Below are 24625 nucleotides of genomic sequence, written 5' to 3'. Positions count from 1 at the left end.
ATCACTTGACTGTGTGCAGAGCATCAGTCGGAGAGATAACAGGGGTTCTGGGGACGGATGCTGGCCATGGTGGGGCTGCACTTAATGCTGGGAAACTGGGCATTTAAAGCAGTGGTTGCTTGTTTTAAAAAGTTTTATCTATTTTATTCTGTGTATGTGTATGAGTGTTTTGTTCGCACGTATGTATGTGTATCGGGTGCATGCCTAGTACCTGCAGAGGTCAGGAGAGAGTGTCATGTTCCCTGGAACAGGAGCTGCAGAGGGTTGTGAGTTGCTGCGTGTGTAGTAAGAATTGAATCCAGGTCCTCTACAAGAGCAGACAGTGCTTAACGACTGAGCCATCTCTTCTGCCCCTAGAAGTGGTGAGTTTTATGTTATGCTATGTATTATTAATATTCTAAGTAAATATGTGGGCAAAGGGGTAAGAAGGACAAAGGAATCTGGGAGGGTGCCCGTTCTTTCCTCGGATGGTGATCGTGGCTTCTAATGCCCACTACAGTAATCACAGCTCTTGGTTGTGGCAGGGCTCATTAACCATCTGTGGAATCAGTGAATGAACTTGCGTGGTGTGTGGAACGTCAGTTCCTGCTTTGGTACTTGTCTTTTCTCCCTATGTGAACAGAGTGTTGGGCACCGGTAAGATGCCTGATTTGGGCCTGGGGATGTAGCCCAGTTGGCAGAGGGCCTAGTGTACGTGAAGCCCCGGGTTCTATCCCTGGCACCTCCTACAGCCGGGTATGGTGGGACACAGCTGCCATTTTCAGAACTTGGGAGGTGAGGCAGGAGGCTTAGAAATGGAAAGTCACCCTCCTCTGCATAGCGAACTGAATGCCAGCCCTGGGCTACATGGGATGCTATTTAAAAAAAAAAAAAAAAGAAGGCTTGATTTTGGTATTGGCATAAAGCTCAATGAAGATGCTCACATTAGGTCACTGAAACAGAGAGACCCGAGGGTCTCCCGGTGGTCACAGTTGCAGTCTGTTTGTTTTGTTTGGTTGGTTGATTTTTATTTTATTTTATTTTTTAAAGAGTCATAGTGAATGTCATCTGTCACCCCAGCATCCAAGAGACTGAGGCAGGAGGATTTCTGTGAATTTAAGGCCAGCTACATGGTGAAATCCTATCTTAAAGCAAATATCATGAGCTGAGACAGAGAGGGGAGGAGAGAAAGAGAGAGAGAGAGAGAGAGAGAGAGAGAGAGAGAGAGAGAGAGAGAGAGAGAGAGAGAGGGAGGTGATGCTGTGGTTGCTTTGGGCTTCTTGCTTTCGCTTGCTATCTTCTGGGTGCAGAGCCAGTCCACTAAAGGAGAGCTGGAAGGCAGAGCTCCTTTGCCCTCCCAGCTACAGGTAATTCCCTCTGGTTAGCAAAGAAAACTTTCCCATCCTTTAGCATCCTTCTGTAGGACACCATGCCACGACAGCATACCAAATTCCAACTGTCTCTTGCTCCTGCATGCCAGCCTTCCCTGCAAGAACATACACCCTGCAGGCTCAGCGTCAAGCTCTTAAGATCATAGGCCCCATGAACCTCAAGGTCAAAGCCTTGAAGTCTGCAAAAGCTGGGACAGAACACCAGTGGACAAGAGGCTCACGTTATCCCTCTCCTTATCCCTATCCACCTCCAGCCCTCACTTGATATGTGTTTCCCTGAAGGAGAGAGGGGGTGGAGAGAGACAACGCCTCAGAACGGCAGGGAAGACGGTTGCCAAGCCAGGCCGCACACAGCTGGCAAAGATCTTGACACGGCTAATTTTACGTCGCTACTCACATGCCTTTATATGCTTTTATGAATAACAGCCAACATTTTTTAAAAGTCTTGAGGCTTTCCCACAAATGGATTTTTGGGTTTGGAGAAATTTGGGGGTAAAGCCACTGGGGTGTGTCTTGATCACGAACACAATCTGCTTTGGATATTATAGCAGGGAACTTTGGTGTGCAGCTGCTAGAGAAAGCATGGGAGAGTAAATTGGAGGCACACTTGTATCAGTCAGGGTTCTATAGAGGAACAGAACACACACACACACACATATATATATCCCATATATGGGATTTATGTGAAAGTGGCTTACAGGCTATGGTCCAGCTAGTGCAGCAATGGCTGCCTACCAACTGAAGGCCCAAGAATCCTGTAGTTGTTTAGTCCATGAGGCTGGGTGTCTCAGCTGGTCTTCAGTACACACTGAAATCCCAAAGAAGCAGGCTCTAATGCCAGTGAAGAAATAAACTTGTCAGGGAGAAAAGGCGGGCAAAGAGTTCCTTTTTTCCGTGCCCTTTACATAGGCTGGCACCAGAAGGTGTGGCCCAGGTTAAAGATGGCTCTTCCTACCTCATAATATCCAGGTTAAAAGTGTGTCTTCCCACTTCAAATGATTTAATTATGGTAAGTCCCTCACAGGTGTATGCTTGGGTTTTAGTTAATTCCAGATGCTGTCAAGTGAACAACCAGGAATAGCCATCACAACACTCGATGCCATTTCTTCACATAGCCTGCAAAGAACAAGACATACTGGGGTGTTCCGTGTGTGTGAAGTTCCAGAGACCCTACCCACACAGCTATGGCATTCACCCAGTCCCGTGTGCCACTCCCTATGGCCCTGCCTTGCTGGAAGTGAAGTGAAGACCACATGGCTGGCTCTGGTCTGTGGGATGTGGGCGAAAGTGATGTAGACCACTTCAAGGCCTGGTCCTTAAAACAATTCCACACATTCCCCAGAGGCTGTGCTGAATGGCTGGCCATATGTGTGGGTGGGCTTAGTTCAAGATGGAAGCAGTTGGATCCACGCTGCTGTGGGAGAGCCAAATGTGCTTTTGCTGTGTCAAGGTATTCAGATTTGGGGTCTGACTGTTTCAGCAGCAGACCCTGTCCCTTTCCTGGCTAATACAAAGGATTATCCTATAATACTGATGAGGGTGTCCTTTTGGAAGGACTGTTTGGCCAAAACAACATAATTTACATTATTATTATGGTAGATTATTATTATTATTGAAAGTGAGGACAGAACCAAGGGCCTTGCCCTTGCTAGACTGTAGCACTAAACTACCTCCAGCCTAACATCATCATCATTATTGTCGTTGTTGTTGTGAACCAGGGTCTCATAAAAGTATTACAGTTTGGCTTAAAACTAGAAATACTGCCAAGGATGACCTTGAACTTCTGATCCTCTTGCCCTCACCTCTTAAGTGCTAGGATTCCCGCTGTGAGGCACCATACCTAATTTTACTAGTTTGTTGTGTTGGATATTTGTCTTCATTAGTGTCTATTGCTTCAAAGGGATACCATGACTATGGCAACTCTTATAAGGGAAACCATTCCATTGAAGTTGGCTTTCAGTTCAGAGATTTAGTCCATTATCATCATGGCGGAAAGCATGGTAGCGTCCGGGCAGACATGGTGCTGGAGAGGTACCTGAGAGTTCTACATCTGGATCTGAAGGCAACAGGAATCTGATGGCAACACACTAGCCAGGCTTGAGCTTCTGAGACCTCAAAGTCCTAGTGACACACCTCCTCCAACAATGCCACACCTCCTCCAACAAAGCCACACCTCCTCCAACGAGGCCACACCTCCTAATAGTACCAGTGCCTAAGAGCCTATGGGGCCATTTTCATTCAAACTACCACAGCACCTCAAGTACTTTTTTTGTTATCATAAAGAGATACTGTGACCAAGGTAGCTTAGAAATTAAATACTTAGAAAGTATTTAATTTAGGAGCTTCCTTTTAATTTCAGAAGGTGAGTCTATAAACATCAGGGCAGGAAGCAAGGCAGCAGGCAAGCAGGTATGGTGTGGAGCAATAGTTGAGAGCTCACATTTTATCTGGAAGTTGAGGAAGAGAGGGAGAGTCTAACTGGGAATGGCACGCTTCTTCCAACAAGGCCACACCTCCTGATCCTTCCCAAATAATTCCACCAACTACAGGCAAGGCATCCAAATATATGAATCTATGGGGTCCATTTTCATTCAAACCACCACACTGAGTATTGAATCCAGGGCTCCATGCAAGCTAGGTGAGCACTCCATCAGCTCAGCTATATCCCCAGCCCCTATTATTTCTTGAGACAGTGTCTCACTTGAATGCCACAGTTCAGAATATACGTACTCTTTGGTGTAGCTTAAATGTCAGTGCCCCTCCAGAATTCTTAAAGTTGAATTCCTGGTGTGCTAGTGTTAGAGATGACACCTTCAAGAGTGGCTAGGTCAAGAAGGCAGCGTCCTTGTGCATAAAATTAGTGTCCTTGTAAAAGAGGTGTGAAGAAACTTAGTCACCCCTTCTGCCGTGTGAGGACATGGCATGAAGGTTTCTCTTGGACATAGAGAATGAGCCCTTTATTAGTTGCTGGATAAGCTGGCACTTTGATTTTAAATTTTCCAACCTCTACAACCAAGTTTGACAACTTGCTGTTACTTTTAAGTCCCCTAAGCAATGACACCATGCTAGCTGCCCCAACAGACTAAGATATTCACTGGCCCAGAAATTCCTAGTCTAGGAATGAAATTACAGCCACACCCATATGGGTGACGCTAAGGATACACGTGACAGGAAACAGGTTGTAACTCTGAAAGGGTCACTGATACCTTAATGCTTATCAATACCCTCTCTAATGCCCTGCTTGCTGGTTGCTCCCAGAGCTTTTCATGGTGCCCCTCATTAGCAACCTTTCAACTAGATATGCGACTGTGCAGTGATTGTATCGGAGGTGTGCATGCTCGGAGCCTCGTAGAGGGAGAGGGGCAAGGGCTGGCCTTCCGGGAAGACACAGCTCTTCTTTTTCTGTTCTTCACCTTCATAGAGACAGCCCTGTTACAGGATTTTGAGGTAACTGCTCTGATGGTCAACTTTGATTGGGATATGGAATCACAGTGCCTGTCGAGGATTTTCCAGATTAGGCTTCATTGAGATGGAAAGTTCTACCCTAGATGCTGGCAGCACCATTCTGTGGGAATCCTGACTGAATTAAAAAGAGGAACAGTGACCTGGGCATGGTGGCACATGACTTTAATCCCAGCACTCACTCAGGAGGAGGCAGAGGCTGAAGGATCTCTGCAAATCTGAGGCCAGCCTGGTCTGCATCATGAGTTCCAAGACAGCCAGGGCTATTTAGTGAGACCTTGTCTGATGGGGGAGAGTCTTCTGTTTTGTGTTAATTTCATTGGTTAAATAAAGAGACTGCCTTGGCCCTTTAATAGGACATAAAATTAGGTAGGCGGAGTAAACAGAACAGAATGCTGGGAGAAAGAAGCTGAGTCAAGGAGTCGCCATGATTCTCCCACTCCAGACAGACGCAGGTTAAGATCTTTCCTGGTAAGCCACCTCGTGGGCTACACAGATTATTAGAAATGGGTTAGATCGATATGTAAGAGCTAGCCAATAAGAAACTGGAACTAATGGGCCAGACAGTGTTTAAAAGAATACAGTTTCCGTGTAATTATTTCGGGGCATAAGCTAGCCATGTGGGCAGCCGGGTGCCAAGAATGTAGCCCGCCGCTCATTATACAACACTTGTCTAAAAAAACCAAAGGGGAAAGCGAGATAAGCACAAAGATTCTTCACTTTCTGCTTCTTTATTTTTAATGATTTATTTAACTTTATTATGTTCGTTGGTGTGAAGGTGTCAGATCTCGTGGAACTGCATTTTCAGACAATTGTGAGCTGCCATGTGGGTGCTGGGAATCGAACCTGGGTCCTCTGAAAGAGCAGTCAGTGCCCTTTACCACTGAGCCATCTCTCCAGCCCCCACTTTCTGCTTCTTGACTGTAGATGCCATAAGACTGCAGTGACCACCGCTCTCCTGCCTTCCCTGCTAGGACAGACTGCCCCCGGAACTGTGAACACAGACAACCTCCCTGCTTCCTTAGACTGCTTTGGTCAGAGAGAAGAAACCAATAACAGGGTTGCCCTGGAAATCAGCAAAGTGTGTATGAGGCTCTCAACATAAAGGAACCTGTATCCAGTTGGTTGTTATTGCTAGTCTAGACAGACGTCAGCCGGAGCCTGTCTGTCCTATGGCACCATTAGTCTGCATTCCTTGGTGTATTTTTCCCAGCTGGGCAGCAATTTACTGCAGGAGAGGGACACTAGCTGACTCACTCTGGCTATTCCTAATCGGCCCAAACAATCTTTACATAACTGTAGCAGTTATGATTTCTCGTCAAGGGTTCAATGTTATTATTTTTGTCATTATTTTGGTTCAGATACTGCTGGACACACATATGGCTCTTGTCAGACAGTTTTAAACTTCTCAGCTAGGAGGGCAAGTTAATTTCAACTCCTCACTGAGGCTGACTGGCTAGAATAGGTTTCCTGTTGTGCTGAATTTGAACAGGTACATCCCACTGAGAGAAGGGAACTGTGATTGATTGGTGATGTCTGCACAGGTGGAGGAGAAGAGGCATTTGTGAATGTGTAGAGCCTGCTCTGGGGCACTGGGTTTCAATCCTGAAAGCATATACGAATCACCTAGGGAGCTTAACAAACTCCTGATGGCCAAGTCCCACCTCCTAAGATTATGACTATATTGGTCTGGGCACAGCTTGGGCATCGTGACTGCCAAAAGATCCTTAGATGATTCTAACCTGGGGTTAGTAAAGACCAAGAGCTGATATCTGAGAACATCGAACCTCACTATCCCAGGAAAACTGGGAGGTGGCAGAAGCTGCCAGCTGCTACAAGACCACACTGACAGGAATTGCTAATCTGTCCCTCCTTCCATTTCTTCCTTCTTTTGACTGAGAGTCTGACTATTAAGTCCAGATCTGAACTCCCAGAAATCTTCCTGACTCAGCCTCCCCAGTGCTGGGATTATAAGGAAGCACCATGGTGTCTGCCTTAGGGCTGGGTCTCTGGCTGACCAAACACAGGACTTAGAAAGAATAGGCCTGCGTTCCCTGTGTTAGCTAGGACTGAGTCCTAAGAGTGTAGGTGTAGGACTCAGTAAAACCAGCCCTTCGGCTGGACACGAGCGGCATCCCCAGAGCCCTTGCTTAGCAGACGCAAAAACCTGGGTGTGATGCCTAGTGATATCTTCTGCAGCTAAGTCTCCCTCTGCCTCCCTTTTATAAGGACCCTTGTGGTTCTATGTGGGGTCGTCCAGCTAATCCAGGGCTCTTTGCCATCCCCAGATCCTTAAACGACATCTACAAAACCCCTTCGACCATGGAAGGTAACACATCCACAGAGGTTCGAATATGAACAAAACTGTGTGGTGCTGAGAATTCATAGCTGCCTTCCACAAGCCCCTGCCTCTTTAAGCAGGGGTACTGCGGTGATATGCTTAGCACGGTGTCAGTTAGGAGGCCCGGGGGTGTTTAATCCCAGCTGAGTATGACAATCCTTTAGATGCCAAAGCCTAATACTGCCAGTGTCCTGAAGATCCACAGCGAGGAAGGGGTGGCATTAGTTCCCTGAAGCCTGCGGGCTAACAGAGTAGGCTCACTGTAAAAGCTCCAAATCCAGAGGGCAGCGATGCCCATTATCCCACACCTATTTAGCACCAAACCCCAGGGCCCAGGAGGCTGGAATCTGATGAACTGATGAACTGAACCATTCCTGGGCCCCCCTCGAGAGCGTCCCTGGTTTAGATGAGAGGGGTCAGAGCCTAGAGAAGGAAGAAGAAAGAGATCCTGTGGGTGGACAGAGGCTGAGGCCTCCGAGTTAACCTCACACCCAGCATTGACTGCCTGGGGGTGGGGGCAGGGCTGGTATCCTTTCTCCTCCCTGAAGTCCAATAGGAGTGAGGGGACCCGATCTAGCCATCAAGGGGCCATTGTTACTGGAACAGAGGAGGCTCTGTGCCCACTTAACGCTCCCCTCCAAGCGGAGCTGCTCCCAGCTGAGCTGGCTGCTAGCTTAGGGAATGAGGCTAGGGAGGGGCTCAGGGGACCCCACTCGGGACAATCAGCCTTGGGCCGAGAGTTCCACAACCCTGTTTCGGAAGCAGACAGGCTTCAGTGCCAGGGAGGTTTTCCAGAGAACACTGGAAAGCCCGGGGATGGCCAGTGAACCCCAGCAGACCCCAGTGGAGACAGAGGGAGCAGCTCCCCACTGGGTAGTCACGCCTGACCTACCATCTACCCCTAGAAAAACACAAATGTGAAGTCACTGAGTAAATAGCGCCTTTCACAGCCTCTGGAAGGGCTTTCAGAAGGCTGGGGTGGGGGCTTTATGTTCTGTGGGTTGGGGATTCAAGAGGCCGGTCACTCAGCCAGGGCTGGGCACAAGTACCCTTTGCTTGAAGATTTCAACGTTCTGCACTCTGCAGAAATGGCATGCATAAGCTAGATTTTAGGTAGTCATTGTTCAAGATGCTCAATGATAACAGGTCAGGCTGCCACCAGGGGCCACCTGGACAGTCTGAGATCATCTTTCCCTCTTGTGCTAACCAATGTCCATTCTTAGCTGCTCCGTAAAGCAAACCCAAGGGAGACTGCTGGCTCAAAGCAGTCCAGGAGAGAGCTGGATGCGGTGGCATACGATTGCAAGCCCAAGATGGGAGACCAGCCTAGGTTAGACATGTAGAGTAAGTTCCAAGCCACCCTGAGCTACAGAACAAAACCGTCTCAAAGAGGCTGCCAGGCTGTGGTCACAGTGTCACCCCAGTGCCACACTCTGTGGTGTGCAAATCTCTGGGCCGGGCCAGGGTCACCAGCAGAATTCTGGAGGTGGAATCTGGCGGGCTGCTCCCATGGGTCGGAGGCGGGTCCGAAATACACTAACAATCAAGATACTGTTTCCTGTTCTCTCCTGCTAGGGTCATTTCTCAAGCTGAAGGATGCTCAATCTATTTAACAAGTCAGGCAAGCCTGTGTCCTCCTTTTTCTCCTTCCTCCACAGAACAATATTGTATAAAACAGAAGACACCAGAGTGCCTCCTGTGTTGTAAGGATGCACACAGGGTCCCTAAAACGTCCGTTTCAGTTATGCGTGTCTGTGCTGAGGGTTAAGTTAAAAAACCTCAAAAGTGCTGGACAGTGGTGGCACACGCCTTTAATCCCAGCACTCGGGAGGCAGAGGCAGGTGGATCTCTGTGAGTTCGAGGCCAACCTGGTCTACAAGAGCTAGTTCCAGGAGAGGCTCCAAAGCTACAGAGAAACCCTGTCTCGAAAAACAAACAAACATACTTTTCCTCATGCAGGGAAACCTTTCTGTCCTCCACTTCCTGCCGTTGAGCAGGTTGCTGGTGCTGGACCGAATGGTTCATCAGCCATGTGGGTGGCTGGACGAGGGGTGGTACATTATACTGGTTTCTATCTATTGCTCTTGAACTATGGGCTAGGTATCTGCAATCATGATAAAACGAATAAAATAGCCTCTCTTAAAACCTTTGTAAAGAGGTGCAGACGAAGGGAAGCTGTCCCCAAAGGCGAGCAGGCAGCTATTAAGCCAGGGTGGGTGCACCCCTTAAAGCTGAGCCCAAGCCCTACACATCTTCAGATCCATCCCCTATCTAGTTCCACAGTCTTAGTCAATACCCCAGGGACTAGCAGGAAGTCCCCCCCACACCCACTGTTACCTTCAATCCTTTTGCACTGACGAATTGTCACAGTGTGTGGATAGACGGCTGGACCCCTCCCACAATGTTGGTCCAGAGAAGTTAAGTGATATGGCCAAGGTCACCTAGCTTAGAATCAAGGCCAGACTGTGAAGGGTAAGGTCCCCTGGCTCTGGCTGGACATTCCTCCCTGACATGTTTATCTCCGTGTCCTCTGTGCTAGTCATTTTCACTCTTAGAGGTGACGCCGCACAGACCGTACATGTAATAAGTAAAGGCAGAAGCAAAGAAGGAAGCAGGGAGACAAAATGTGTCTAGTATGTTGTTGGATTCCTCCTAGACACTCCACCCCCAAGATCAGACACAGAGGAGGGGGACAGTCTGGGGAGGACCCAGACATCACTTCCCTGTGCCTTGAATGCTCTTGATTTGGCCCCACTGGACAGTGTCCACCCCCCACAGGCCACCTCTAAAGGCTCCGTGGTGCCTTCCCCACCCCATAGACTGCCCCTTAAACTTGAGGGAGCTCACCTCAGAACTCCGAAGCTTCAGCCACATGCAAAAAAAAGGGGGAGGGGGCAACAGAAATAGAGTGGTTAAGCCAGGCTTTGCTGAGAGTGGACATTGTCTACCCTGGGAACGTAGCTGAAATCACCATCTATGGACGACCCTGTGTGAAGAGTCGAATGAGAAATATTTATTATCTTGCACCTGGCAGCTTGCCATAAAGAAGAACATGTCCAAAGAGCTACAAAGATGAAACAACTTGAGGAATTTTTGAAGACCCATTCCCCAAACTCAAGAGCCCAGGCAAGAGGCACTTGCTGACTGAGAGGCAGACCAGCTTTCCGCCTGTGGAGGTGAAGAGAAACAGTTCCTTAAAATCTCCCCATTTGTTTCCTTTCCTGCCTTTGTGGATGGATACCTGTTTGTTTTCATTTCTCCGAGTAGCAATTTGTAGAACTGTTCAAATATAGAAATGACTTTTTGCCTGTTATTTTTATCACACACAATAAAGCAAACTTAAACATCAAAAGAGGGGGGGGGCAAAACTCTGGCCAAGGCCCTGAGGACTGATGATGGCCGAGTGGGGTTCCTAGAACAGTACCCTTTTAAATGTCAAGAGAGGACAACCGCCTGGTTACCCAGGCACTACCAGGAAAGCTGTGGGGGATGAGGTCATCCGTAGCCAGAGTGACCTAGCAGAGAACCAGGCCACCCCACTGGGAAGCCTGCTCCTCTAGGTTAGAAGCCCACGGCTGAGCTTGAAGGGTGCCAAGGTCTTATTCTGTGGACGCCTTCCTTTTTTGTCTGTTGTAGGCGGCAATGTCCATGTCAATCGACCTTACCCCACGTGCGCAGACTGTCTGCTTTTCCTAAACATTGCCTTTGCAGGTAGCCTTGGTAGGGTGGGGCTCCCAGACTTTTTGCTAACTGAATTCTTCATGTTAATTTTTATGTTTCCCTCTCCTGGATGCAACAGGACACCTATGTTTGAATGTACCTTTCTCAGGCGCAAGAGAAAGGCTCTCATTTGCCTTGTGGGGATGAGTTGCCATTTTCCTATAGCATTTTAATTTTTGTTTTATTTACACATGTGCGTGTGTGTGTGTGTGTGTGTGTGTGTGTGTGTGTGTGTGTGTGTGTTTGTAAATCAGGAAAACTTTTGGAAGTTGGTTCTCTCCTGCAGCTATGGGTCCAAGGATCCAACTCAGGTTGTCAGGTTTAGACTACATGAATTTTTGCCCTCTGAGCCATTAAACGCCATCCTGAAGCACTTTGTAGCTTTCGGGGTTCCCACAGATACCTGGGGCAGATCCCTTCTCCACCCAGGCCAGCCTGCTAATCTGGCCCTGACTCCATTTCTCCACAGAAGGGCTTGGGTACAAATTGCCTTCACAAAGGGCCTGACTATAACTACCCAGAATGTAGCACGGGACCACTGCATGCTCACCCAGAGATCTGCATGCCCAAAGACTTTTGTGGTGTCCCAACCTCTTCAGTGGCCAGGTCACTGTACCTCAACTCCAGCTCTGTGCAATTGGTGCAATTCCAGTAATTCTTCTTTAGGGGTTTCTGGGAAATGCCCCCCTTCCCAACCTCACCAAGAATTGGGCTGTCAGGAGCCTCTCTTGGAGCCACCCTCTCCTGCCACTAGTCCCCTTGGAATTAGAGGTGGTAAAACCACCCAAGCCTGAGTCTCCCCTCCTCTCTGGCTCTGCTCAGTCATCACTCTGGAATTTCTGGAGCTCTTATTAAATATGGGGAGGGGCCAGTTTCCATGCCCCCTCATATTTCTTGCTGGTGTTCATTCTGCTCTATCTCCTCATAAATTCAGGGCCTATTTACATGGCTTTTCAGAGAGCTGGGCATGGTGGGAGAGGCCTGTGACCCTCAGCACTTTGGTGGTGGCTGCAGGAGGGTCAAGAGTTCAAGGTCATCTTTGGCTTCAAGGTTTTTGAGGCTAGCCTGGGCTCATTTAAAAACTAAGAAAGGCTTGTGAAACAGGAAGGTTTTACTCTAGGGAGGCGTGCCCATCCCCCTTGTAGCTTTTCATTTCATTGTTTGCTCTTTTAAATTTCATGACAAGGAACAGTTGTCCCTGGTACGATGCTGAAAAGGTCACAAGGTGACTTCCCATTCCTGTGCCTGGCTGGGGCATTCAGGACAGTCTGCACGGGTGACCAATAATATCAGGGTTTTGTTCTGTTTTCAGTTTTCCAATTTTATTTTAGTTTTTGGTCATGTTGGGATCAAACTTAGGGTCCTACACATGTTATGCAGGCCCAAGTCCCCAGCCCCGTCTACCTATCTACTTTGAAGGCAACTCAAATTCTACTCCCTTGGGCTTCTTGTTTTATTAGGTAAACTGAGGTACAACCTGGAAAAAAATAATTGGGAGCAGAGTTAGCATGGGGGTGCTGCAGAGTCCCACTCTGTCATTCTTACGACATCTGTGATCGTTGCTAACTGGGCACCCACAGTTTGGCCCTTACAAGCCAAGGGTCAGAGCCCTTGGGGCCCAATACGCTGAGCTTCTAAACTTTCCCAGCTCTCTGGCCCACTTCCTCTCTCTCTCTCTCTCTCTCTCTCTCTCTCTCTTCCTATTTGTTTTTTAAGACAGGGTTTCACTGTGTAGCGCTGGCTGTCTTGGAACTCTCTCTGTAGCCCAGGCTGGCCTCAAACTCAGACATGGTCCTACCTCTGCCTTCTGAGTGCTGAGATTAAAGGCCTACAGTGTCACCATCCAGTACCTCCTCTTTTTTAATAAACCATCTCCGTCTCCACCTCTATTCCCGTACTTCTGCTTGAGTTCACTGGGAATCCTAATCGGTGCTCTCTGGACTCACACACACATATCAGCGACAAAAGAATCAGGTATTGGGAGAGAGGACCAAATAGCCCATCACTGCCCTTTGTCAGGGGGTCCTGTTGGTCCCTGCCTCCAGGAAGAAAATGACCCTCTGTCCTTGTGTATACAGAAAGGGGACTTAAGTCTCCTTCTCCCTCCTCCTTCCAGCTGTGGGAGCTCAGCCAGAAATGTCTCCCTGCCTCGGTGTTCTTAGTAGGGAAACCAGGCTAACAGGGTCTCCCCTGCAAGGTGGTTGGAGGGTGTTACGGTGCCATTCTGTATGGAGCTGGCACAGACCCCTTCACCTAGCTTCTGGCTGAGGGCAACAGGAACAGAGCTTTGAGTTGCAGCAACAGCTGTGGCAGCCTGGCATCCTGCACCCACCGCCTGGGCAGAGGAAGCTGGCACCCCGCCCCAGCCTGACTCACATTCTTTTTCTAGGTCTGACCCACCAAACCCTGGACAGGAGCCCCTCTGACGCATGGAGAGGAGGATCAGCAATGGTTTAAGCAATCCTGTCGCCCAACTCTCAAATCCACAGAGTTCCCATAACCAGAGAAGCCACTGCTCTGTGCCACCTCCTGCCTGGGTCCACAGTCTCTAGGAAAGAGTACAGTGACCCATCCAGACATGGGAGCTGCCCTGGGTCTCATTGTTGGCATCCGTAAAATGCTGCTAGGTTGAGGCACATAGAGCAGTTGGCCAAAGATGCTCAAACAAAGGTCTCTCAGCCACTCAGCTGCATCCTTGGAAACAGGGGCTTGATTATCAGCTTCTCGCTCCCATCTGGGGCACAGCTTAGGTGGGCACAAGCCCCACCAGCTTCACTTTCTGAACACCAACTCCTAGGCTGCAGGTGTACTTCAGTAGGTAGGGAGATACAAGTGGCGTGCACAAGGTCCTGGGTTCAATACCCAGCAACCCAGAAACCCAGGTATGACGATCCATACTTGTAATCCCAGCATTTGGGAGATGGAGTGAGAAATCCAAGGCCATTTTTGGCTATAGAGTGTTTGAGGCCAGCCTGGTGTCTCCAAAAAAGCAAACAATCAAGCATCAACTCTAATAGGAGACCAAGCACTTTCCTCGAGGAAAAGAGACTAAAAATTCAACACAGAAGTTAGGTACTACGATGCTGGCCTAAACGCCTCACAGCACAGGAGGAAAGGTGGGGATGTGGGAGACAGAGTCGAATAAGGGGAATGCAAGGCAGGTTGTGGCCCTGACAGCTGGGGGTGGACCCCCCCCATAGGACTACGGGCACTGAGGTCTCCGGGACCCAGGAAGGGCAGGCAGACAGGTGGGCAGCAGACAGAGCGACACAGTGATGTCAGGTTTTCCACCCAATGACTCAATGGCTCGTCCTGGGCTATGAATAGCGAGCTTTATTCCGTGGTCTGCAGGCCATCCTGCCCTCTGAGTTGTCCTGGCTTCTCTCCCTTGTCACCTTCCACCCTCCCTACTTTGGGGACTCACAGCTATAGCCTCTATACCCTGGTCCTGGGCACAGCCTCAGGCTCCTCAGTCAGCCTCTCCAACCTCCACTGTGAGGAGAGACCTACACAGATAAACCCAGGGAGTCAGGACTGTCTCTGAGTCCTCAGGCAGGTTACTCTGCCTCTCTCTGCGCTGGGGTTGGCTCGTCTAAGAAAGGGGACACTGCTTCCAGTCTTGATAGGTTGAACAGGGCTTTGTGGGGGCGTCAAGTATGTGGTATACAACAAAGTATGTTGTGCCAATTATGACATCTAAGGGCAGCTGAGATACAAATTCAGTTGTTTACTTTCTACTGCTTTCAAAAATGCACACCCAGGCAGGGAAGCGCATACCTATAACCTCAGCGCTTAGAAGGCAGAGGCAGGAGGATAGCCATATGTCAAAGGCCAGGTTGGTCTACAATAGAAGGCTTCTAGCCTGGCTAGGGCTTCACAGTGAGACTGTTTCAAAACAAGCAAGGGGACACAGACGAATAAGGCATCCTGCCATCAGAGTCACTAACCAACTGAGACCACTGGCCACAAAACTAACAGCCACCCATGCTGTGGGACAGCGCGGACTCGCAGGCTCTGTGCTGGGGGCTACCCAGCCAGGCTCCCATGAGAGAGTGGTATGCATGCCAAGGGGAAGGAGAGTTGGAATGGGGTGTCCTGAACAGCCAAAAAGACTGTGTGCCCAGGAAATGAGGGGAGTTTGGAACTCTAGACAGGAGATCAAGTACAGACAGAAGCAGGAATGTTCCACAGATCACAAGTTTGGAAGCCACCCAGGACTCTGCGTTATTGGAAAGACCCTGGGTACACGGAGGCCTTGGCCTGTCCTCTCCTCCCGGTGCAGATGCTAGGCCTGATATAGATGCTGTTTGATCTACAATGGGGTCATCCAGTGGATGCCGGGTCAGACTCAGGGAGTCAGTGACATGTGACACCACCCCCCTGGAGTCAGTTCCTTTGATGGAGCCTTAGGCACATTCCAGCTCCTTCCTCTGGATACAGCCACATCAGGACAAATAAACATCAATGATGTCATGGTAGGGTAAAGATCTGCCAGCTTGCCAGCCATGGACATGGATGGCACAGCCTGAAGACCGCGGTGGTGTCAGTGACCAGCTCAGTGGGAAGCCAGTGAGGGCCTATGAGAAGGATCTGGTATGGTGTGGACGTACCAACTGTTGCAGCTTCCAGTTCCTGTGGACCCTGCCCTCCGACATCAAAGCAAGGTGCAAAAGGAATTAGCCACACAGGGAGTTAGCGTTTGCAAACGGGCCAGAGGAGGTCCATTCATTCTCTGAGGAAATGATCTTGCTCTTCGGACACATGGCTTCTCGGAGTTTCTTCAGACTTGGGCATCTGCCCTTAGCACTCAGGCCTCCGGCTGTCTCCAGAGGGGAGCTGAAGACCACAGCCAGCCCAGCCAGCCCGTGGAGCTGTGCTTTGAGCTGTGAAATTCTTTCCTGAAAATTAGCGCAGTCGCAGCTGCGGGGGCGCGGAGCATTTATTTGCAAAATGTTTCCTCAGCTAACACTGCTTTGGCTCAGGCCTACTAGCACTTTCCAGGATCCTGCAGATGGTGAGGCAGCTGGAGAGGAAGGGAGACAGGGAAGCAGGGAGGAGAGTGTATGGGGGGGGCAGCTCACAGGTAGAGTGGAGCTGGTACAGGCATCTGGTTGTGGCCTGTATGAACACTAGGTACATAGCAAAAGCCCACCATCCTGCGGAAGCTCTGGCAACATCTAAACTGTGGACCTATGATCTCTCTCTCTCTCTTTATGTGTGTGTGTATGTATGTATGTATGTATGTATGTATGTATGTATCTATCTATCTATCTATCTATCTATCTATCTATCCGTCTATCCATCGATCTATCTCTATCTCCAGGGTTTCTCCTGTGTTTTCCTCCAGAGTGCTGGGATTACAGACATGTCCCACTATATCCAACTGTGAGCCTTCTTATGACCCAGAACTGTGCTCAGAAGTCCCCTACGTAGATCAGATCAGTGGGAACAGGGTCTGCAGTCCCACCTGCTCTGGTCTTGCAGACTTCCCTTGCTAAACTGGAAACTCCATGCAACCCCATTTTTAAACTGCCGCTGAAGGAATTCCGCTAACTCTTGGAGGAGTTCACTCCTGCATTGTTTGAGCTGCCCATGAGAAGACAAGGTAGTCTTCCTAATAAATTCTAGTTGAGCGTCTAGCGCAAGGAGGTGCGCCCATCCTGGAACCTCAGGGGTCATCCAGTAGAGCATATTGATCCGTTCACTGACATGTGGGTATCCCTGAGATGACCTACACCCTCAGCTCTATAAACAGTTGGCTAGGGTGTGCCAGGAGAATGCCAGTAACAACACACATCTAGCATTCACTGTGTCCATTTCTAACCTTCATATATACTGGGACTCACAACAGTCAGCCACACTGTTCCCAGTCCCTTCTTTTTTTTTTAAGATTTATTTATTTATTATATATACAGTATTCTGCCTTTATGTATGCCTGCAAACCAGAAGAGGGCACCAGATCTCATTATAAAGAGTTGTGAGCCAGCCGGGCAGTGGTGGCGCACGCCTTTAATCCCAGCACTCAGGAGGCAGAGGCAGGCGGATCTCTGTGAGTTCGAGACCAGCCTGGTCTACAAGAGCTAGTTCCAGGACAGGAACCAAAAGCCATGGAGAAACCCTGTCTCGAAAATCAATAAATAAATAAATGCTAAAAAAGAAAAAAAAAGAGTTGTGAGCCACCATGTGGTTGCTGGGAACTGAACTCAGGACCTTTGGGAGAGCAGCCAGTGCTCTTAACCTCTGAGCCATCTCTCCAGCCCCCTAGTTCTGTCTTATAGACCAAGAAAGAAAGGCCCTGAAAGGGTTTGATAGCTAGCCCAAAGTGTTCTTAAATATCACATAGCTTGCCTTTTCAGTGAACATGGCACTGAGTTTGTGGGTCTGGGTTTGTAGACATTTGTGCCTACAAATATTTATGGAGAATATCTATGTGTTTTGTATTTACCTAATATTTTGTATGTGGGGGCAAGCCTGAGTGTGCATGCATGTGTGCATGAATTTTTGCCCAGTGTGAACATACTATACTTGGTTTGGGGGCCTACCAGCCCTTTCTCCCCGCCAACTCTGCAGGATGAGTCTGGAGGAGATCACTGGGTAGAGCTTGCCCAGCAGGCCTGTAAGGCTCTGGGTTCTACTCCCAACACAAAAGGAGGAAAAGTCTACAGAATATGGAACACACCCCCTGACTCCCTTCTCCAGCAGTCTGGTGGCGGCCATACTGAGCATCCTCAGGCAATGCCCCTCTCCCAGACTCCGGAAGTGTTGGGTTTATAGACTAAGCTCACACTGCCACACATGAGAAGGCTCTGGGACCCTTTTTGGTCCTGAGTTGAAGATCCTGAGCACTAGGAAGCTGCCCTCACCTAGAGCCCACTTCCATTTCTGCGGGTGTATGAACTTTCAGTTTATTAATAAGTTGCAGCTGCCCTCAGAGGGCCAGAGACCCATCTCAAAGACACAGAAGGTTCATTTAGGGCTTGCACTCTGTGAGGACATGGGTGACCCCTCACCACCCGCCCACCCCCAGCAGACCCAATTCTGGGACAGTATGGTCAATCCAGGACATATACAAAGGAAGTGAGTACATGGCCTCTCACGGTCTTTTCACAAGTGGGCCCCACCTTGGAGAGATGTGACCCGAGAATAACTTTGGTCCACCCACCCTGGAGCAAATGTGAAAGATGCCCCAAAGCCGCCGTTCTCCACCCGCCAAGGAGGTACCAGTCTTCCTACAGACAGCGTACTCACCCGGATAGAATTGAGCTGCAGCCCCAGGCTATCCTTTCTCACTCAAGTTCTGCCTGATCCCAGCCACCAGCGTCTAGTCCAGCAGCACAGGACAGGCCTGGCCAAGATGTGCTCCCTGGCTTTTAAAGCTTCCAGAAGTCAAGGGGGTAGGTATGGCAGGGCAGGGAGGGGCAGGCGTAACCTTCCAACAGTCCAGGCTGGCCCCAGAGGTGCCTGTTTACTTGTGGCCACCAGCGGCGGCTGAGTGGGGAAATTGGTTTGTTGGTTTTCCACACTTCCTCCAGACTTCCCACAGAGCCCTCTTGGACCCCGATGATGAATGGCCCAGAGTTTAGAGAAGCCCTCACTGCTCCAGCACACAGTCATCTTTGTGAGAAGCTAGCAGCACTCAGGAAGAACCAGGCCAATGCTAGAAACTGATTGAGGATATCCCCTGGCCAGCTCCTCCCTCCGCACTGGCTGGGGACCAGGAACAAGCAGCTAGAGTTGGGACAATGGAGACAGAAGGTGCCTGAGCCTGCAGAGACCCACACCCTGTTCCCCACTGCACACACCCAGCTGTGGAATCTACAGATTTGGAGCAGAACAGGCGGTTTCTTATCCTCTCCTCAGGTCTCCGAGAAGAAAGGACGATAAAATCGGTGATTAAAATCGGTTTAAGTGCTGTTGCCGCACGACTTCCTGAGGCTGGAGGCTGCTCTACCTCTCTGAGCCATCTCTTGCAGGTGAGATGCCCACGGTCCTTCCCAGCTTCACCCATCACTTGAAAACATTCCCAGCTCCCAGCTCCCTCACGTGTCAGGCACCGACACGGGGCTGAAGGTACAAAGTCTAGCGGACCCATCTCTGTGGGATGGTCTCCATTCCCAGACATCCTCTCTCCACCCAGCATGTCTGTCTGTTCTGCCAAGGTGGGGCGGAAGGCTCCTGGTGTCCTGCAAGCAGAACTTCACTGTTCTTGGACCTCACCCAGGGAGAGTGTTAGATGGGGATGGGGCAGATGTCAGCTGAGCTGTGTTCATCCAAAGCCTCTTGCATCCTTTTAAGGGTACCTACTTTTCTCATATCATGAGTCATATCAGAGGCTCTGAGTAGACAAGAATCCTGCCCATGAAGGAGTGATCCTAACCCTCAGAAGTTGGAGGAACATGACATTAGATAGTCCCAAACCCCAGATGCCCAGCCTAGGCATCTGCAGGGAGGGCCTGAGGCAGTGTGGCAACAAGTCCCCGGTTCCTGAGTTTAGGCATCCGTTCTTGGTCCTCATGTCCCCTTGTGTCCAATGAGATCAGACAGCGAATACTCTGTGGGCCCTGTGCACACAAGCATAGCTGGGGACAGGGTGAGGCATTGCTGTCACCTTCCCTAGCTACCTGGCTCTGCCCCCACCTTCCCTTCTGGCAGTCTGAAGACTCCAGCTCTGCAGAGCACGGGGTATGGTGGGAACGACAGCTGGGATCGTGACCCCTTACGTTCACCAGGGAAATGGTGGGGTGAGGATAATAGTTTATGCTGTCAAGGGGCAAAGGGGAAGGAGTATAGTGACCGGCTTAAGAAGGCAGATGACTGACATTTCAGCCAAGGGACAATCGTAAGGGACGGTTTTTGTCTCTATTGAGTAGCAGCTGCTCAGTTGAGTAGCAAATTGTCTTTCATGGGGTTACCGTATCATGCCCCTGCACTCACACCCAAACCTCCAGCTTCCTGACTCCTGAGCCACATCGAAGGATCCAGGAGCTGGGTACCACCCAGCCTTTGGTTTCCATGGCTCCACAGAGACTGGAAAAAGATAGATAGTCAGAGTCCACAGAACCAGGTCAGGAAATGTCACCGGTGTTTCTTCCTTGTTTCTATGGAGACCTATACAGACAGGCTGGCATGGTGAAGCGAGCACAATTCTGAAAACAGACTCTCCAGGTTCAAATCCTGGCTTGGTCTCTTACTAGCTGTGTGACTTTGAAAGATATCTAATTTTTCTGAGGCTTAGTTTCCATCTGTAAAAAAGGAGATGAAATGGAAATTCTAGAGGAGAGGAATAACTTAAGGGGACAGTGTCTGTGGGGCTCCAGAAGGCATGACAAAGGGGGCAAAGAGGGAGGAGAGGGGACCAGCTACTGTATTCTAACTGGAATTGGGGTAGCCAAGCACAACCTCCCTTCTTTTTCCTCTGGGACCACAGGCCTGGCACGACCCACACACCTTGCTAATCCTGGCATTTAGGGCCCTGGAGCGTACACTGCTGCTAGTCAATATTGTTCAGGAACAGGAGTGGGAACTGACGCATGTCTTCCCAGTGACTGGCCAAGACCACCCATCCCCACATCTTTGTGGACCGTCAGTCCCAACTTCTGGCAGTACCAGTTCCAGGAAAAAAAAATGTTTCTGGCCCTCTGGGGACCTCACACCAGCTGTCACAGAAGAACCGACTTGGATACCCAGTACAGGGATAGACAGTGATCACCCCTCATCACCACCAAGTCAAGGCCCTGCTGGAAGACACAGCTTCTACCAGACCTTTCTCCAGCCAGGCCAGCAGGAGCTAGCAGGGGTTGATGACCCAAATTCCACATGTCCCAGGGACTCCATCCCAGCTTGTGCCCACTAGCCCCCTTTGGGGCTAACTTACCTGCCCTTGTGGTGAAGGCATGGGAGGACTAAAGGAATCTACTCATACTGTCTCCCCAGAGTCCCCTGTCCCTGCCAAAGGCATCCCATTCCACCCCACTTAGCCGGACCCTGAAATGGAATCTTCCTCTCCTTCTGGGCAGGGAGAGGTAACTATGAGGCACAGTGGGACACTGGGTCACTTCCCCAAGGAGCCCATGTAGGGCTTCCCACAGCCAGTCAGGCCTTTTCCTCTCTAGAAGAGCAATTCCTCTAAGGCTAACTGGGCTCCACTCACACCAAATCCACAATGCATTCATTACCGGTGCCATCACTCGTCTGGCAGGCACTGACTAAGACTGTGCCCTGCACTGCACTAGGCCCAAGAAGATCCTTGGGAAACCACAGGACACTATGTATCCTGGTGTGAGGACCGATTATCTTCCCAACAGGCCAGGTTTCACCCAGACTTTTGAGTCTCAGTTTAATTCATGGTCCTACATATATAGCCCATAGCTGGGACCCCCACCCCGCCCCTGGAAGTCCCTTCGAGGAAGCACATCCGCTGGGGGTGGGGGTGGGGGGTGTGGAAGGGTCTCTGCTTCCTTGCAAGGCCCTGTCACGGCCACCACGCAGATGTCAGCCAGGCACAGCGCCAGCACACAGCCTTTTCCTCACAGCCCAAAGACCCCATTCCAGAAGAACTCTTTAAAAGTTTCTGAATCACTGTCTCTGGTCTCCCCACCTCGGCTCCGGAAGGGCTGTGCACACACAGACACCGAATTTCCACTCCGAGTCCGCCCCTGCTAGCCCCGGAGACAGCGGTGTCTGCTTCTTCCCTCCCCGTTCCGGGGCCTCAGTGGGTCCCAATCACAACTTTCCAAAGCCCGGGGAGTTAGTAGTCTCCTGCTGTGGCGTTTGGGGAGGAGGGCTCCCTTTCACGGTGGAAGGAACTTTGGGGAGAAAAGAACCCAGCCTGGTTTAAAAGTCCCCAACCCTGCGCTCGCAGGAGCGTGCATTTCGGAGTGTACAGGGTGGTTGGGGTGAAAGTGCTGAGATCCTCGCCTGTGGCTTGTGCTGTGACCCGGTGTGAGTACCAGGCAGATGGGAATCTAGAAGCAGGGGGGCTTTCCCCGCTCAGGGAACTCCCCTCCCGCCCTCCGCGCGAGTCCCCTTCTCCTAAAGTTTGGCGCGAGCTCTGGGATGCGGTCGGCTCCAGGCTGGGGCCCAGGAGGCGGTGCCGGGATGCGGGCGCCCCACTTACCCCGGCCGAGCCTCCTCCTCCCGGCGGGCGGATCAGATTCTCCGAAGGCCAGCGTCCAGCGCGGGCAGCATCCGCCCCAAGCTGGGGCCGCGCTCCTAAGAGCACCCACTCTGCGTCCCCGGTGAGTATGCGGAGGGAGGCGCGGCCGGGCCGGTCCCCTCTCTGCGCGGGAAGCGGCGCCAGGCGGGCGGTGTCCTAGCGGGCGAGCGATCCGCTCTGCCCACTACTCCGATCCCGCTAGCGGTCGGCGGCGGGCTCCTGATCCGCAGCCAAGGCTCCGGGAGTCCCGCGCCCCTTCGCTTCGCTCCCCGCCTCACTCCACACGCGTACCCGGCAACTTGGGGACGTTCAGCGAAGTTGGCGTGGCCGCCCACCCGGCCTCTAAGAGAGGATGGAGGAGGCGGAGGACGCAGGGAGGAGGGAGGAGCCGAGAGGAAGGGCAGTAGTCTCCCCCCCCCTCACCCCCCGGGAGCCTCGCGCTCCACGACCCCTCTGCGGGCCTTTGTTCCAGTTGTGGCCGCGTCCCCGGGGACTAGCCCGGACTGCTCCTATCCCTCTACTTGAGGACGAGGCTAGGTGGAGCTCTGAGCCCCAGGGAAGGGAGTTCAGGGAGAGGCTGCTTGGAGGGCTTCCCTGCTGTACCCCCAAGCTGTTGCCCATCCTCAGGGCTGAATGTAAGGATCTTCCTGTAAGTCACCGTACTCCTTCCCTGGGCAGCAACAGGTTACTGAAGTGCTCTTAGTGCTTTCTCAGCCCCCCCCCCCCCCCAGGGCAAGAAGCAGGAAGGGTCCTCGCCAAGATGCGCAGAGAGATACTTGCACAGCGGCTACTTGGCATTATATTGGCCTTTTGGAGTGCTGGTACCCCTGAGGTTTTTTTTTTGGGGGGGGGTGACTGTCATCTCTGTGCTTTGGGCAGTGGCCAGTTGAGTAGAGAGTAGTGCTATATCTGTACAAAGGCCAGTTTTGCTAAGACCCCCGGTAAGGGGTAAGGGGCTCTGAACTGGAACACAAGCGGAACCTCAGGTTCTGTGATCCAATCCTGGTGATATATTCTGTCCTTGATGCTGCCCTGCCCAACTTTCTTCCCAGGATTTCACAGCCCTCTGCCTCTAGCTAATTCAGGCCTAAGACAGCCCTCCTGACATTTCATGGGTTTTTGTAAGGTTTAGACAGAATGGGAAATTTTCTATAAAGGAGAAGTAAGAATACTAAATAAATAAATGAAAGAAAATTACAAACCGTCCTCAGTCCCCCTTGTCATGCTGAACATAATATCAGGGGAATAAGTTCACAGACTTGAGGCAGCAGATGAAGAGGCAGACAGAATGGAGTGAAACCCAGGCTAGTCCAGGACCTTTTGCTCAGGTCCTAACTAGAAGGCTGGTAGACTCTGCCAGCCTGTTGGACAGCAGGGGTCTGATCAAAGTGCCCTCCACTATGAGATGAGACTTCACTTTACTTATGGACATGTAAGATTCCATTTCAGGGTCTGGCTAAGTGGGGGGTGGAATGGGATGCCTTTGGCAGGGAGAGGGGGCTCTGGGGGGACAGTATGAGTGGATTCATTTACTCCTCCCATGCCCTCACCATGAGGGCAGGTAAGTTAGCCGCAATGGGGGCTAGTGGGCACATGCTGGGAATGGTCTAGCAGCAGGGAAAACCATGTGTTCCAGAAGCTTTTGTGAGAGAGTTCCTAGCCCTTAGCCTCAAAATTGATATGTAGCTGAGGCTGGCCACCAACTCTTCCTGCTCTACCTCCCATACGCCAAGATATCCTAAGCCTAGATCTTGTTTGTGTTAGTATTCAGGCATCTGAGCTGGCCTGCCCTTAGGGTCCTGACAGGATAGTCCTCAGCTATAGCCACTAAGAACACCTCCTGTGCACAGTCGTTACCTTCCCTTTTAAAAGGCAGGCCTTGCCCACCTCCCATCTCTTTTGCTCTAGGTCTGTCTGTTTCTCTCTCTCTTCTTTTCTCTTCTGCTGTTCCTGTCCCCAGAGGCTGGCCTCCCCCTTTCCCATTTCCTTTCCCTTAATTTAAAAAACAAAAAACAAACAAACAACAACAAACACCTCTATATGAGTTCTGTTGCATGGCATCTTTCTCTCTCATGTTGCTTTTTAAATTACATCATTGGTTTCCTAACCGGGAAAGGCTCTCCTGGCACTTCCTTCTGCCTACAGGCAGCCTGAGGCACGCTGGGATCCTGGAAACTGGTCCACATAAGACAGATCGCTGGGTCCCTTTATCCAAGATTGGCGTGACTGGTGAGCCCCTCCCCCCTCCCCACCTCTGGCTATTTCCCACGAGTGAGGACTCATCTCTTGAGCATGAGTTTTCTTCTTTTGGCCTCGTTAAGCCCTGGTACCAGGCAACCACAGCTCTTTCGGGCTCAGAGCCCTTGGCCACCACCCTTTGCGTGAGAACTCACTGGGCAGCCTGTTGCCCATCTCATTTCTCGGACCCTCAGGTCTTTCAGTGCCCCCCCCCCCTTGAGCGGTTTGTGCCTTTCTCCTGATCCGTGCTTGAAGAAATGTCATTGGATCTTGTTCTGCTTCGCTCGTGGGAAATAAGCCTCCCAAAACTCTACTTCCCAGCACCTTATATAATGCTAT

General features: G+C 50.7%; 1 protein-coding gene across 1 annotated transcript in view; it reads right to left on the bottom strand.

Moving 5' to 3' along the window:
• The window catches only part of Chst3 (carbohydrate sulfotransferase 3), a 35533-nt gene extending 13101 nt beyond the window's left edge, over positions 1–22432 (bottom strand). The window contains exon 1 of the mRNA XM_075980186.1: positions 22010–22432. The gene's annotated coding sequence lies outside the window, so the exon portion shown is untranslated. The remainder of the gene's footprint in view (positions 1–22009) is intronic.
• Between the last annotated feature and the right edge of the window lie 2193 nt (positions 22433–24625).

Source organism: Microtus pennsylvanicus, chromosome 7, assembly GCF_037038515.1.
Source record: "Microtus pennsylvanicus isolate mMicPen1 chromosome 7, mMicPen1.hap1, whole genome shotgun sequence".
In the NCBI taxonomy this organism is placed as follows: Eukaryota; Metazoa; Chordata; class Mammalia; order Rodentia; family Cricetidae; genus Microtus; species Microtus pennsylvanicus.
This window is presented reverse-complemented; position numbering and strand designations above follow the sequence as displayed.